At 47.2% G+C, this 14,477-nt stretch overlaps 2 long non-coding RNA genes across 2 annotated transcripts in view; one reads left to right on the plus strand and one right to left on the minus strand.

Annotated features, from left to right (window-relative positions):
• LOC139273813 (uncharacterized) overlaps nucleotides 1–4,212 on the plus strand; it is a 37,852-nt gene extending 33,640 nt beyond the window's left edge. Inside the window, exon 3 of the long non-coding RNA XR_011595383.1 lies at nucleotides 3,714–4,212. This is a non-coding gene — a long non-coding RNA (uncharacterized lncRNA). The remainder of the gene's footprint in view (nucleotides 1–3,713) is intronic.
• A 2,026-nt stretch (nucleotides 4,213–6,238) lies between these two features.
• Nucleotides 6,239–14,477, minus strand: part of LOC139273801 (uncharacterized) — a 45,127-nt gene continuing 36,888 nt past the window's right edge. Inside the window, exon 4 of the long non-coding RNA XR_011595362.1 lies at nucleotides 6,239–7,468. This is a non-coding gene — a long non-coding RNA (uncharacterized lncRNA). The remainder of the gene's footprint in view (nucleotides 7,469–14,477) is intronic.

Raw genomic sequence — 14,477 nt, forward strand, 5'->3', positions numbered from 1 at the left:
CCTTTGTCAGAGTGACTGTGGGTTCCGTGGCTAACAGCTTGTGAAGGAGGCCCTTGTGGCCAATCCCCATAATGAAAACTTCCCGCAACGCCTCGTCAAGGTGTGCGCCAAAGTCACACGGCGCCGCGAGTCTCCTGAGGTCCGCAGCATATTTGGTGACATCCTGGCCCTCAGGTCTGCAGTGATGGTAAAATTTGTATCTGGCCGTGAGGATGCTCTCCTTCGGTTTCAACTGGTCACGGATTAGTTCAGTCAGCTCCTCGTATGACTTGTCCCTGGCGCTCCCGGGTGCCAGCAAATCCCTGACGAGACAGTAAATCTCATCTCCACAACTGGAGAGCAATATCGCCTTACGCTTAACTCTCATTGCGTCTGTGTCCTCCGTCAGGTCGTTTGCTGTGAAGTAGTACTCGAGCCTTTCCGTAAAGGCCTCCCAATCATTGCCCACGGTAAAATCCTTTAGCGAGCCCAGAGTAGCCATGGTTGCGTGGAGTTCATCCCATCCTTGTCGCCAATGTGGTATATGTAGCACACAAATCACTGACTCCACACGGTCTGGTGTAACTGCTGTGACCTTCGTCCTTTATTGTTCAGCTCCAGAGTGCCTCTCAGGTCAGCCTTTTATATTGCCTGTTGCAGGTACTTCCAGGTTTCCCACCACAGCGCCCTCTGTGCTGTACCATTCTGCTTACATTACATTAAGGTACCAGGACGATACATACATCAATACATAACACCGGGGAAGGGATCAGCCTCCGGGTTTTTTAGGTTGTTTTTAAGTCACTGTTACGTTCTTTGGGGAGATTGAGTTTTGTACTTTGATGGTCTGACTTTTATTTTTGGATTTTTAATTTAATGATTGTTTAATAACAACAAATGACATTGTTTTAACTGTTTAGGTGAGGGTTGTGTTTATGGATGATGGGGGGGGCGGTTTAGGACGCACTTTGTTCTTGTTTTTCAGTGTATTTCTGTCTGTGTACACTCCGGTACCACGGCAATAATGATCTGTTGTGGGACAACAAGGGGACAGAGACATCAGGGCCTGGCGGCACACAGTGACATTATTGATTCTAACTAATGGGACAGTTAGAGCTGGGACAGGAGCACCGTGGGTCCGAAATCTGGATAGAGTGAGAGAGAAATCCACCAGGGATTGGGAGGAAAGGTCCGGGGGAATTTATACTCACTCCATGATCCGAGTCTCGGTAGCTGATTGTAGTCTCTAGGCCTAACGTTTCACCCTGACTGGGGGTTCAAGGGTCAGAGAGTATTAGATCGAAAACCTTACAGTGAGAGATTATGAAGGGTTTAGAGCTCCTTACCTTCCACTAGGTCAGTCAAAACGAGAAGGGCTGTGAGGAGGGACAAGAACTATTTAAACCTCCTGCTTCTCTCAGTGATGTGGTGTTAATTGTTTGCTTTGTCTGGTCTTATGGTTCTTATTTCTCCTTCTGATGTGTTCTCTCTGTATGGTCTGTTGTCCTATCTGTTTGTTCAGTGAAAATGTAGAGGCCCGCCTTCTCTTTGTTAGTGTGTTGCATGTGATGCCTCACCTAGTTGAATGTCCGTGGTTTGGGGTAGGGATTTTTTGTGGGAGGGGTCTAATGTTTTCATTTCCTACTGGTTTGTTTGTTTCTTTTCTGCCATATATCTTCTTTTCCCTTACTTTCCATAAATTTTTGTTTTTTGATTTAAATAATTTTTAAAAATTATACATTTTTTTTGTTATTGTTTAGGGGGTTGGTTCTGTATTATTCTTATTACTGTCTTAGTTTTGCTATCTGTTTTTATATTTTGTGCTAGTTTACTTTCATAGTCTACCTTCCCTTTCTTAATCATTTTTTTAGTCATTCTTTGCTGGTTTTTAAAAGCTTCCCAATCTTCTGTCCTCCCATTAGTTTTGGCCACTTTGTATGCCCTTGTTTTAATTTGGATACCGTCCTTTATTTCTTTAGTTAGCCACAGATGGCTATTTTTTTCTTTTACACCCTTTCCTCCTCACTTGAATGTATCTTTCTTGAGAGTTATGAACTAGCTCCTTAAATGTACGCCACTGTTCATCAACCGTCCTACACTTTAATCTATTTTCCCAGTCCACTTTATCCAACTCTGCCCTCATACCTTTGTAGTCTCCTTTATCCTTTTGAGATCCAACTTTCTCGTCCCCCCCTCATCTGAATTTGAAATTCAGCCATGCTATGGTCACTCATTTCAAGGGGATCCTTTACTAGGAGATTGTTTATTAATCCTGTCTCATTACACAGGACTAGATCTAAGATAGCCAGCCCCCTGGTTGGTTCCGTTACATATTGCTCAAGGAACCCGTCCGTTATGCACTCTATGAATTCTTCCTCAAGGCTACCCTGACCAGTTTGATTTGTCCAATAAATACGGAGGTCAAAATCACCCATGGTTATTGCTGTTCCCTTTTTACAAGCCCTCTCTATTTCTTGGATTATACTCCGACCAACAGAGTTGCTACTGTTAGGAGGCCTATAGACGACGCCCACCAGTGACTTTTTCCCCTTATTATTCCTTATTTCCACCCAAACTGTTTCAACATCCTGATCATTTGAGCCAATGTCGTCTCCCACTATTGCAGTGATTCCATCCTTTATCAACACAGCTATTTTGTTTCCCTGGAGTTCCTATTATGAGTTTCAGAAACTTCGGTGCCAAGTGGACCAGGTGTTTAAAGATTTCCCTCTTTCCATGTTGCTGTTAGTTAAAGGTACAGAGATTGATTTCCCCCTCATTATGCATCTTTAGTAGTTAAACAAAAATCCTTCCTGTTCGTAATGAGTCACATTCTGCACTGGGGGAGACGGCTGGTGACTTCAGCCTTTAAAATACTCCTCCTCTTTTTCAAATCCCTCCAAGGCCTCGCCCCTCCCTATCTCTGTAACCTCCTCCAGCCCACCAACCCTCTTAATAAGGAGAAACAATTTTCAGTATCAGAAGGGTCGGTAACCAGAGTGGAGTTGAGGTAGAAGATCAGCCATGATCTTACTGAATGGTGGAGCAGGCTCGAGGGGCCAATGGGGCTACTCCTGCTCCAATTTCTTGTGTTCTTAAAGGGTAGTGGAAATGCAGAACTCGATGTTTCCCATATAACTGAGGCTGGGTGCCAATTGAACAGGCTCAAGGGGCTGAATGGCCTAGTCCTCTTTCTATGTTCTACTTACAGTGACGACTTTTGTAAACAGCTTTTACAGGGGTTTAGAAGGGGAGGATATGCCGAGGGCATTAAACCTCGGCCCCTCCTGTTACTATGACTCAGTCACACTGGTCAGTGCCTGTACCCACTGTGCCATTGGGAGGATAGTCCAGTGACCCTGCTGGAAAATGCATGTGTGAGGCCTCGGGTGAGGACAGTGGAATAGCCTGTCGACACTCACTGTCGAGGTTCACACATGGACATTGGGCACATGGGTCCCATATTGGAGAGAAACTGGTGAGTGTAGAACTAAACCCAGCCAGCGTCAGCACTTTCCGGGGAGGGGAACCAGTGAGTGAAGAACTGAACCCAGCCAGAGTCAGACATTAGTGAACCAGTTGGATTTTTACGACAATCCGGCTGCTTTCAAGGTCACTTTGTTGTAATGCCGGCCCCACAAATCAGTAGATTCATGAAGTTCAAATTACTAACCTGCCTCTTTGTGGGTTCTCTCTCACACTCCCTTTTTCCTGTTTTAAATTAATTTTACAAGGTAGTGGAAGGGGAGGATTTACAGACGGCAAACTCAAATCGCACACCGCATCAAGATCTGACAGCGTCACTCGATTCATCGGGACCTGAATATTATCGGCCTCTCAATATGGAAGCAAAAAGCACCGTTGACAGTGGGGAGAAAGTGTACACATGTTCTGTGTGTGGACATGGCTTCAGCCAAATCTCTGGCCTATCGAGACACAAGCGCAGTCACACCGGGGAGAGGCCGTTCACTTGCTCTGAGTGTGGGAAGGGATTCACTCAGTTATCCGACCTTCTGATACACCAATGAGTTCACACTGGGGAGAGAACGTTCACCTGCTCCAAGTGTGGGAAGCGATTCACTCTTTCATCCATCCTGTTGACACACCAGCGAGTTCACAAGTGACTGCAGGGGATGGATTCTGCTGTTGTTGCTGCTGTTAATCACATCCAGGACTGAACCATGTTCATTCTGACAGTTGGGGTTTGTTTCTGCTTAATAACCCTATAACTGGGCTGGAGTTTAATATTCTGGATGAATGGTAAATAAATCAGCTTTGCTTTAAACACATTGCTGTGGATTTTTGTCTTTCCCACTTGAGTGTTTAGCATCACCTGGCTGGAGCTCAGAGAGGACAATCTGGGGGGAGGATTGTACGGGTGAAACAGAACTTCAGCCTGGACACAGTCCTTCAGGGCCACACTGAGAGGGGCAAACAGCACTTTGGTCTTTCTCGTCTGTCTGCACTGACAACAAAGTCGCCGTGCAGGTTAATCTTGAGCTGTGTAAGAAATGTGTCCCAGCGCTCTCTTCCATCGTTCAGACTCCTGGGCATGAAACAGAAGGCTCCTTTAGAAATGAACCCCAGTGCTTTGTTTGCTTTTTAAAATGGCCGTATTAACCCGCGTCGCTACTTTTAGTGATTTGTGTATCTGTACCCCTCGATCCCTTTGCTCCTCGGCCCCATTTAGACTCTTATTTCCCAAATAGAATGTGGCCTCCTTATTCTTCCTACCAAAACGCACCACCTCACACTGATCTATACTGAAATTCATTTGCCAATTACACACGCATTCTGCAAACTTATTAACGTCTTACATTTTGTCACAGTCTTCCACAGTATTAACTCTACCTCCCAATTTGTGTCATCTAAAAATTTTGGAATTGTACTTCTGATTCCCGAGTCCAAATCCTTTATGTAATTGGCGAACAACAGCGGTCCCAGCACCGATCCCTGTGGAACACCACTGCCCACCTATTGCCAGAACAGTGGTCCCAGCACCGATCCCTGTGGAACACCACTGCCCACCTATTGCCAGGACAGTGGTCCCAGCACCGATCCCTGTGGAACACCACTGCCCACCTATTGCCAGAACAGTGGTCCCAGCACCGATCCCTGTGGAACACCACCTCCCACCTATTTCCAGAACAGTGGTCCCAGCACCGATCCCTGTGGAACACCACCTCCCACCTTTTGCCAGTCTGAGTAGCTACTCTTAACCTACTCTCTGTTTCCTGTTTTGTAACCAGCTTGCTATCCACAACAGTATGTAAGATCTGCAAGATGACTAAGGTCAGGCCGCGTGGAGTGAAGCCAGGCAGCAGAATGGATGGAAAGATGACTGCAAAACAGGAATCATTTGCTGGAGTTGTGGGCAGTTTTTTGCCAGATTTCCATCCATTCTGTTACCTGACCTTTGACTCCACACGACCTGACCGTGGGCATTTTGTAAGACCGTACATACTGCAGACACAGTGCACCAGTGGTGGGAGGGGGTGGATATTGAGTCCTGTGGCAGGAGCATTGATGAAGTGGATTTCTCGGTGAGTTTTGAGGCAGCGCTAGTGGAGTTTTTCACCACTTTACAGTTTTAAAAATAAAAATCTTATTGCCAGTTTATTAAAGCCATTAAAAGCCTCTCGGGTCACACAATAAAGTGAGGCCTCATAGCTTTCCATCAGAGTTAGCATCACAGTTAGAAAGCATTTAGTGACTGAGCCAGACTGGGCCGGGCCTAAGGTGCGAGTTAATGATGGAAAAATGGCGGCCAGCGTACTTGGCTCCAGGACTGAGAACCCGAGCACTCAGGTCTGTGTATCATTGATTGATGAATTTTGTTCATTGCCCAGTCTCAGTCGCAATGGTGGGTCATCCTGCTGTCCAGCCGAGGCGGGGATCCCCAATGGAGGGTTCTCTACGCAGGAGTCCTTCCCTGCACCATTGGGGATCTGGGGTGGAGAGTGTTGCATGGAACAGTCGCGTGAAACAGTTTTTATTATTAATAATAATAACTTTTATTTCTGTAGCATCTTTAACGTAGTAAAATGTTCCAAGGCGCTTCACAGCAGTGTTACAGGACACAACACATACATAAAACATAGAAACATAGAAAATAGGTGCAGGAGTAGGCCATTCGGCCATTCGGCCCTTCGCGCCTGCACCGCCATTCAACAAGATCATGGCTGATCACCCACCCTAGCACCTCCCCCCCCACGCCCCCTCCACACACCCCCGACCCCCCCAGCCGCAAGGACCACATCCAACTCCCTCCCGAACACATCCAATGACCTGGCATCAACAACTTTCCACGGCAGGGAACCCCACAGGCCAACAACTCCCCAAGTGAAGAAGTCTCTCCCCATTCCAGCTCCAAACAGCCCACCACCCCCCAGCCCAAGACCATGCCCCTAATTTAACACTGAGCCACAAAAGAAGAAATTAACGCAGATGACCGAAAGCTTTAAGAGGTAAGTTTTAAGAAGTGTCTTAAAGGAGGAAAGACAGGTAGAGACGGAGGTTTAGGGAGGGTGTTCCAGAGCTTAGGACCCAAACAGCTGAAAGCACGGCCACCGATGGTTGAGCAGTTATAATGAGGGATGTTCAAGAGGGCAGAATTTGAGGAGCACAGACATTTTGTGGGGTGGTGAAGCTGAAAGACAGGGAGGGACAAGGCCATGAGTGATTTGTAAACAAGGATGAGAATATTTAACCGGGAGCCAATGTAGGTCAGCTCCCTGTTAAACAATGCCTCAATTTCAATATTCTCATCTTTGTTTACAAATCAGGGGTGATGGGTGATCGTGGCTTAGTGAGAGTTAGGACACAAGCTGCTGAGTTTTGGATGACCTCAAGTTTGTGGTGTAATGTAGAATGTGGGAGGCCGGCCAGGAGTGAGTTGGAGTAGTCAAGTCTAGAGCTAACCAAGGCATGGATGAGGGTTTCAGCAGCAAGAGAGCCGTTCTTATCGCCCTTCCAGACTCCAAGGCCGGTTTTGTTTTTTGCAGCCTAGAGTGAATCCCCACACACACAGCAGGTGAACGGCCTCCCCCGGTGTGACTGCGTCGATGAGTTTCCAGCCAGGATAGGAAATTGAATCCCTTCCCACAGTCCTCACATTCCCACAGTTTCTCTGTGGTGCAGGTGTCCTTGTGTCTCTGCAGCTTGGATGATCAGTTGAAGCCTGGTCCACACACGCAACACGTGTACGGTTTCTCCCCGCTGTGAATGGAGCGAGGTTTTTTCAGGCTGTGTAACTGGTTAAAGCTCTTTCCACAATCAGTGCACTGGAACACTCTCACTCGGGTGTGTGTGTCTCGGTGCTTTTCCAGTCACACTGATGTTTGAAATCTTTTCACACAGACAGAACAGACAAACATTTCTCATTCTATATTCAAAGGCCGATGATATTCAGCTCCTGATTAATCGAGTGACTCTGTCAGATCTTGTTTCGTTTGAGTTTCCCGTCTGCAAAACCTCCCCTTCTAATACCCTGTAAAAGGAGTTTACAAAAGTCATCACTAAGTACAGGATAGAAATTCAGAACAGACAATTCTAGTTTCTATGGAACATTCTTTCCTGTCTTGCTCCTCCAAAGCTGTAAATCCCTGTCCCATACACTCTCCCTCCTGCCTGTGCTGAAGTCCAAACCCATTGCACCATCTCCAAAATTTTCCCTTTCGTTCAACTTCTCTCCCTCCCCTGAAGGTGCTGACTCTGTCTGGGTTCAGTTCTACACTCACTGATTCCCCTCCTTCCCCTCCCCTGAAGGTGCTGACTCTGTCTGGGTTCAGTTCTACACTCACTGGTTCCCCTCCTTCCCCTCCCCTGAAGGTGCTGACTCTGGCTGGGTTCAGTTCTACACTCACTTGTTCCCCTCCCCTGAAGGTGCTGACTCTGGCTGGGTTCAGTTCTACACTCACTGGTTCCCCTTCTTCCTCTCCCCTGAAGGTACTGACTCTGGCTGGGTTCAGTTCTACACTCACTGGTTCCCCTCCTTCCCCTCCCCTGAAGGTACTGACTCTGGCTGGGTTCAGTTCTACACTCACTGGTTCCCCTCCCTCTCCTCCCTTGAAGGTGCTGACTCTGGCTGGTTTCAGTTCCACACTCACTGTTTCCCCATGTTTTGTGAAGTGCTTCGGGCACTTTATTAAACACACACAGCAGAAGCACATTAATGTGATGGGAGATCACTGACTCATGAGCAGCCAGCGGAGTAGAGCCTCCTGAAAATCCAATCTTTTTACAGCCAGTATTAATATTTTTCTACGATAAAGGCGCTATATAAATAAAAGTTATATTATTATTACAGGAGCTGGGTCATGGGAAAAGTCCCATTAAAATCAGTGATACATTTGTTAAATTAAAAATAGTAATTTCATCTTATTTTCTAGATGCTTTCTGACCATTGCACATTTCTCCTCCATTGACAGATGCTCCCTGACCAGTCCCCATTTCTCCATTTACAGACACTCCCTGACCAGTCCCCAGTTCTCCTCCATTTACAGACGCTCCCTGACTAGTCCCCATTTCGCCTTCATTTACAGACACTCCCTGACCAGTCCACATTTCTCCTCCATTTACAGACACTCCCTGACCAGTCCCCATTTCTCCATTTACAGATGCTCCCTGACCAGTCCCATTTCTCCTCCATTTACAGACGCTCCCTGACCAGTCCCCATTTCTCCTCCATTTACAGACGCTCCCTGACCAGTCCCCATTGCTCCTCAATTTACAGACGCTCCCTGACCAGTCCCCATTTCTCCATTTACAGACACTCCCTGACCAGTCCCCATTTCTCCATTTACAGACACTTCCTGACCAGGCCCCATTTCTCCTCCATTTACAGACATTCCCTGACCAGTCCCCATTTCTCCATTTACAGACACTCCCTGACCAGTTCCCATTTCTCCTCCATTTACAGACACTCCCTGACCAGTCCCCATTTCTCCATTTACAGACACTCCCTGACCAGACCCCATTTCTCCTCTATTTACAGACACTCCCTGACCAGTCCCCATTTCTCCTCCATTTACAGACACTCCCTGACCAGTTCCCATTTCTCCTCCATTTACAGACACTCTCTGACCAGTCCCCATTTCTCCTAAATTTACAGACATTCCCTGACCAGTCCCCATTTCTCCATTTACAGACATTCCCTGACCAGTCCACATTTCTCCTCCATTTACACACACTCCCTGACCAGTCCCCATTTCTCCATTTACAGACGCTCCCTGACCAGTCCCATTTCTCCTCCATTTACAGACGCTCCCTGACCAGTCCCCATTTCTCCTCCATTTACAGACGCTCCCTGACCAGTCCCCATTGCTCCTCAATTTACAGACGCTCCCTGACCTGTCCCCATTTCTCCATTTACAGACACTCCCTGACCAGTCCCCATTTCTCCATTTACAGACACTTCCTGACCAGTCCCCATTTCTCCTCCATTTACAGATGTTCCCTAACCAGTCCCCCTTTCTCCATTTACAGACAATCCCTGACCAGTCCCCATTTCTCCTCCATTTAGACATTCCCTGACCAGTCCCCATTTCTCCATTTACAGACACTCCCTGACCAGTTCCCATTTCTCCTCCATTTACAGACACTCCCTGACCAGTCCCCATTTCTCCATTTACAGACACTCCCTGACCAGACCCCATTTCTCCTCTATTTACAGACACTCCCTGACCAGTCCCCATTTCTCCTCCATTTACAGACATTCCCTGACCAGTCCCCATTTCTCCATTTACAGACATTCTCTGACCAGTCCACATTTCTCCTCCATTTACAGACACTCCCTGACCAGTCCCCATGTCTCCATTTACAGACGCTCCCTGACCAGTCCCCATTTCTCCTCCATTTACAGACACTCCCTGACCAGTCCCCATTTCTCGTCCATTTACAGACACTCCCTGACCAATCCCCATTTCTCCTAAATTTACAGACATTCCCTGACCAGTCCCCATTTCTCCATTTACAGACATTCCCTGACCAGTCCACATTTCTCCTCCATTTACAGACACTCCCTGACCAGTCCCCATTTCTCCATTTACAGACGCTCCCTGACCAGTCCCATTTCTCCTCCATTTACAGACGCTCCCTGACCAGTCCCCATTTCGCCTTCATTTACAGACACTCCCTGACCAGTCCACATTTCTCCTCCATTTACAGACACTCCCTGACCAGTCCCCATTTCTCCATTTACAGATGCTCCCTGACCAGTCCCATTTCTCCTCCATTTACAGACGCTCCCTGACCAGTCCCCATTTCTCCTCCATTTACAGACGCTCCCTGACCAGTCCCCATTGCTCCTCAATTTACAGACGCTCCCTGACCAGTCCCCATTTCTCCATTTACAGACACTCCCTGACCAGTCCCCATTTCTCCATTTACAGACACTTCCTGACCAGGCCCCATTTCTCCTCCATTTACAGACATTCCCTGACCAGTCCCCATTTCTCCATTTACAGACACTCCCTGACCAGTTCCCATTTCTCCTCCATTTACAGACACTCCCTGACCAGTCCCCATTTCTCCATTTACAGACACTCCCTGACCAGACCCCATTTCTCCTCTATTTACAGACACTCCCTGACCAGTCCCCATTTCTCCTCCATTTACAGACACTCCCTGACCAGTTCCCATTTCTCCTCCATTTACAGACACTCTCTGACCAGTCCCCATTTCTCCTAAATTTACAGACATTCCCTGACCAGTCCCCATTTCTCCATTTACAGACATTCCCTGACCAGTCCACATTTCTCCTCCATTTACACACACTCCCTGACCAGTCCCCATTTCTCCATTTACAGACGCTCCCTGACCAGTCCCATTTCTCCTCCATTTACAGACGCTCCCTGACCAGTCCCCATTTCTCCTCCATTTACAGACGCTCCCTGACCAGTCCCCATTGCTCCTCAATTTACAGACGCTCCCTGACCTGTCCCCATTTCTCCATTTACAGACACTCCCTGACCAGTCCCCATTTCTCCATTTACAGACACTTCCTGACCAGTCCCCATTTCTCCTCCATTTACAGATGTTCCCTAACCAGTCCCCCTTTCTCCATTTACAGACACTCCCTGACCAGACCCCATTTCTCCTCTATTTACAGACACTCCCTGACCAGTCCCCATTTCTCCTCCATTTACAGACATTCCCTGACCAGTCCCCATTTCTCCATTTACAGACATTCTCTGACCAGTCCACATTTCTCCTCCATTTACAGACACTCCCTGACCAGTCCCCATGTCTCCATTTACAGACGCTCCCTGACCAGTCCCCATTTCTCCTCCATTTACAGACACTCCCTGACCAGTCCCCATTTCTCGTCCATTTACAGACACTCCCTGACCAATCCCCATTTCTCCTAAATTTACAGACATTCCCTGACCAGTCCCCATTTCTCCATTTACAGACATTCCCTGACCAGTCCACATTTCTCCTCCATTTACAGACACTCCCTGACCAGTCCCCATTTCTCCATTTACAGACGCTCCCTGACCAGTCCCATTTCTCCTCCATTTACAGACGCTCCCTGACCAGTCCCCATTTCTCCTCCATTTACAGACACTCCCTGACCAGTCCCCATTTCTCCTCCATTTACAGACACTCCCTGACCAGTCCCCATTTCTCCATTTACAGACACTCCCTGACCAGTCCCCATTTCTCCATTTACAGAAGCTCCCTGACCAGTCCCTATTTCTCCATTTACAGACGCTCCCTGACCAGTCCCCATTTCTCCTCCATTTACGGACACTCCCTGACCAATCCCCATTTCTCCTACATTTACAGACACTCCCTGACCAGTCCCCATTTCTCCATTTACAGACACTCCCTGACCAGTCCCCATTTCTCCATTTACAGACACTCCCTGACCAGTCCCCATTTCTCCATTTACAGACGCTCCCTGACCAGTCCCTATTTTTCCATTTACAGACGCTCCCTGACCAGTCCCCATTTCCCTTCCATTTACGGACACTCCCTGACCAGTCCCCATTTCTCCTCCATTTACAGACACTCCCTGACCAGTCCCCATTTCTCCATTTACAGACGCTCCCTGACCAGTCCCCATTTCTCCTCCATTTACGGACACTCCCTCACCAATCCCCATTTCTCCTACATTTACAGACGCTCCCTGACTCGCTGGAGATTTCTCAGCACATCCCGGTTGTCCTACAGTTTGTGTCTTAAACTGGCGGGTAGTTGTGGGGAGGTGAATAATTTGGAGTGTTTTCTCTCAAACTCCAGGAGGAAACGGGACCTTTCTGGTTGTGGCTTTAAACAGATGGAACCCTGTAGGGTGGAGCAAACATTGCAGCATTTGTTTGTGAAATGTATTCAGCCAGGACAGACAGCAGGGTTTCAGGAAATAACACAGTGCAGTGAGAAAGAAAATACAGTGGATGTTGTGTAGATGGATTGTCAAAAGGTGTTTGTTAAGGTGCCGGACAGGAAGCTTGTTGATCAAATTAAGGCTCACAGTATTGAAGGGAGTGGGACAGCGTGGACAGGAAGTTGGATAAAGGGCAGAAAACAGAGAGTAGTGGTTAATGGATGTTCTTCAGACTGGAGGGATGTAAACAGTGGTGTCCCCAGGGTCAGTGTTGGGACCAATGCTCTTCTCAATACAGAGAAATGATCTGGACTTGGGTATATGGGGCACACGATCAAGATCTCCAGGGTACGCCATAAAGGGCCCATGGCCAATTGTGAAGTGGATCTTCATTGTGTCAATACAAAGGTTAGTAATTGGGGCAGGTAGATGTGAAATTAAATTTAATGCAGAGAAATGTGCTGTGATAGATTTTGGGAGGAAGAAAAAGGGAGGAAATATACATTAAATGGTAAAATTTTCAATGGAGTAGAGGAGCAGAGAGATTTAGGGTTGTAAGATTCTAGCTAATTCCTTATCTTATTAACACACAGACATAAGAAATAGGAGCAGGAGTAGGCCATCTGGCTCCTCGAGCCTGCTCCAGCATTCAATAAGATCATGGCTGATCTGATCCTGGCCTCAACTCCACTTCCCTACCCAGTCCCCATAACCCTTGACTCCTTTATCTTTCAAAACTCTGTCTATCTCCACCTTAAATATATTCAATGATTATTATTAGCAACTTTAATATCTTAAGAAATATAATTTGAGCAGATTCTCTGTTCTCTACCACATCAGAGTAAACATGCAAGTCCCGCGTGTCCACAGTAAATGACACGGGGTCAGCCTGCTGGAAGGAACCTCAGGTGCCCTGAGCTTGATCTCCGGTGTCTCCCATCCCGACTGCCCCATTACATCAGTCTCCCCTCACTTTTATACCCTGCAGTGATCCACCTCTGGCACCGACTCTTCTTTGTCTTCTCTGCTGGGTTTGGGCAGGAAGTGAGGAAAAGACACCTGGAAACATAGAAACATAGAAAATAGGTGCAGGAGTAGGCCATTCAGAACTTCGAGCCTGCACCACCATTCGATAAGATCATGGCTGATCATTCCCTCAGTACCCCTTTTGTGCTTTCTCTCCATATCCCTTAATCCCTTTAACCATAAGGGCCATATCTAATTCCCTCTTGAATATATCCAATGAACTGGCATCAACGACTCTCTGCGGCAGGGAATTCCACAGGTTAACAACTTTCTGAGTGAAGAAGTTTCTCCTCATCTCAGTCCTAAATGGCTTACCCATTATCCTAAGACTGTGTCCCCTAGTTCTGGACTTCCCCAACATCGGGAACCATCTACCTGCATTTAACCTCTCCAGTCCCGTCAGAATCTTTTATGTTTCTACGAGATCCCCTCTCATCCTTCTAAACTCTAAAGTGTAAAGGCCCAGTTGATCCAGTCTCTCCTCATATGTCAGTCCGGCCATCCCGGGAATCAGTCTGGTGAACCTTCGCTGCACTCCCTCAATAGCAAGAACATCCTTCCTCAGATTATGAGACCAAAATTGAACACAATATTCCAGGTGAGGCCTCACTAAGGCCCTGTACAACTGCAGTAAGACCTCCCTGCTCCTATACGCAAATCATAGAACATAAGAACATAAGAATTAGGAACAGGAGTAGGCCATCCAGCTCCTCGAGCCTGCTCCGCCATTCAACAAGATCATGGCTGATCTGGCCGTGGACTCAGCTCCACTTACCCACCTGCTCCCCATAACCCTTAATTCCCTTATTGGTTAAAAATGTATCTATCTGTAATTTGAATACATTCAATGAGCTAGCCTCAACTGCTTCCTTGGGCAAAGAATTCCACAGATTTACAACACTCTGGGAGAAGAAATTCCTTCTCAACTCGGTTTTAAATTGGCTCCCCCGTATTTTGAGGCTGTGTCCCCTAGTTCTAGTCTTGCCAACCAGTGGAAACAACCTCTCTGCCTCTATCTTGTCTATCCCTTTCATTATTTTAAATGTTTCTATAAGATCACCCCTCATCCTTCTGAACTCCAACGAGTAAAGACCCAGTCTACTCAATCTATTATCATAAGGTAACCCCTTCATCTCCAGAA

The sequence above is a fragment of the Pristiophorus japonicus genome, chromosome 9 (assembly GCF_044704955.1).
Source record: "Pristiophorus japonicus isolate sPriJap1 chromosome 9, sPriJap1.hap1, whole genome shotgun sequence".
NCBI lineage: Eukaryota > Metazoa > Chordata > Chondrichthyes > Pristiophoridae > Pristiophorus > Pristiophorus japonicus.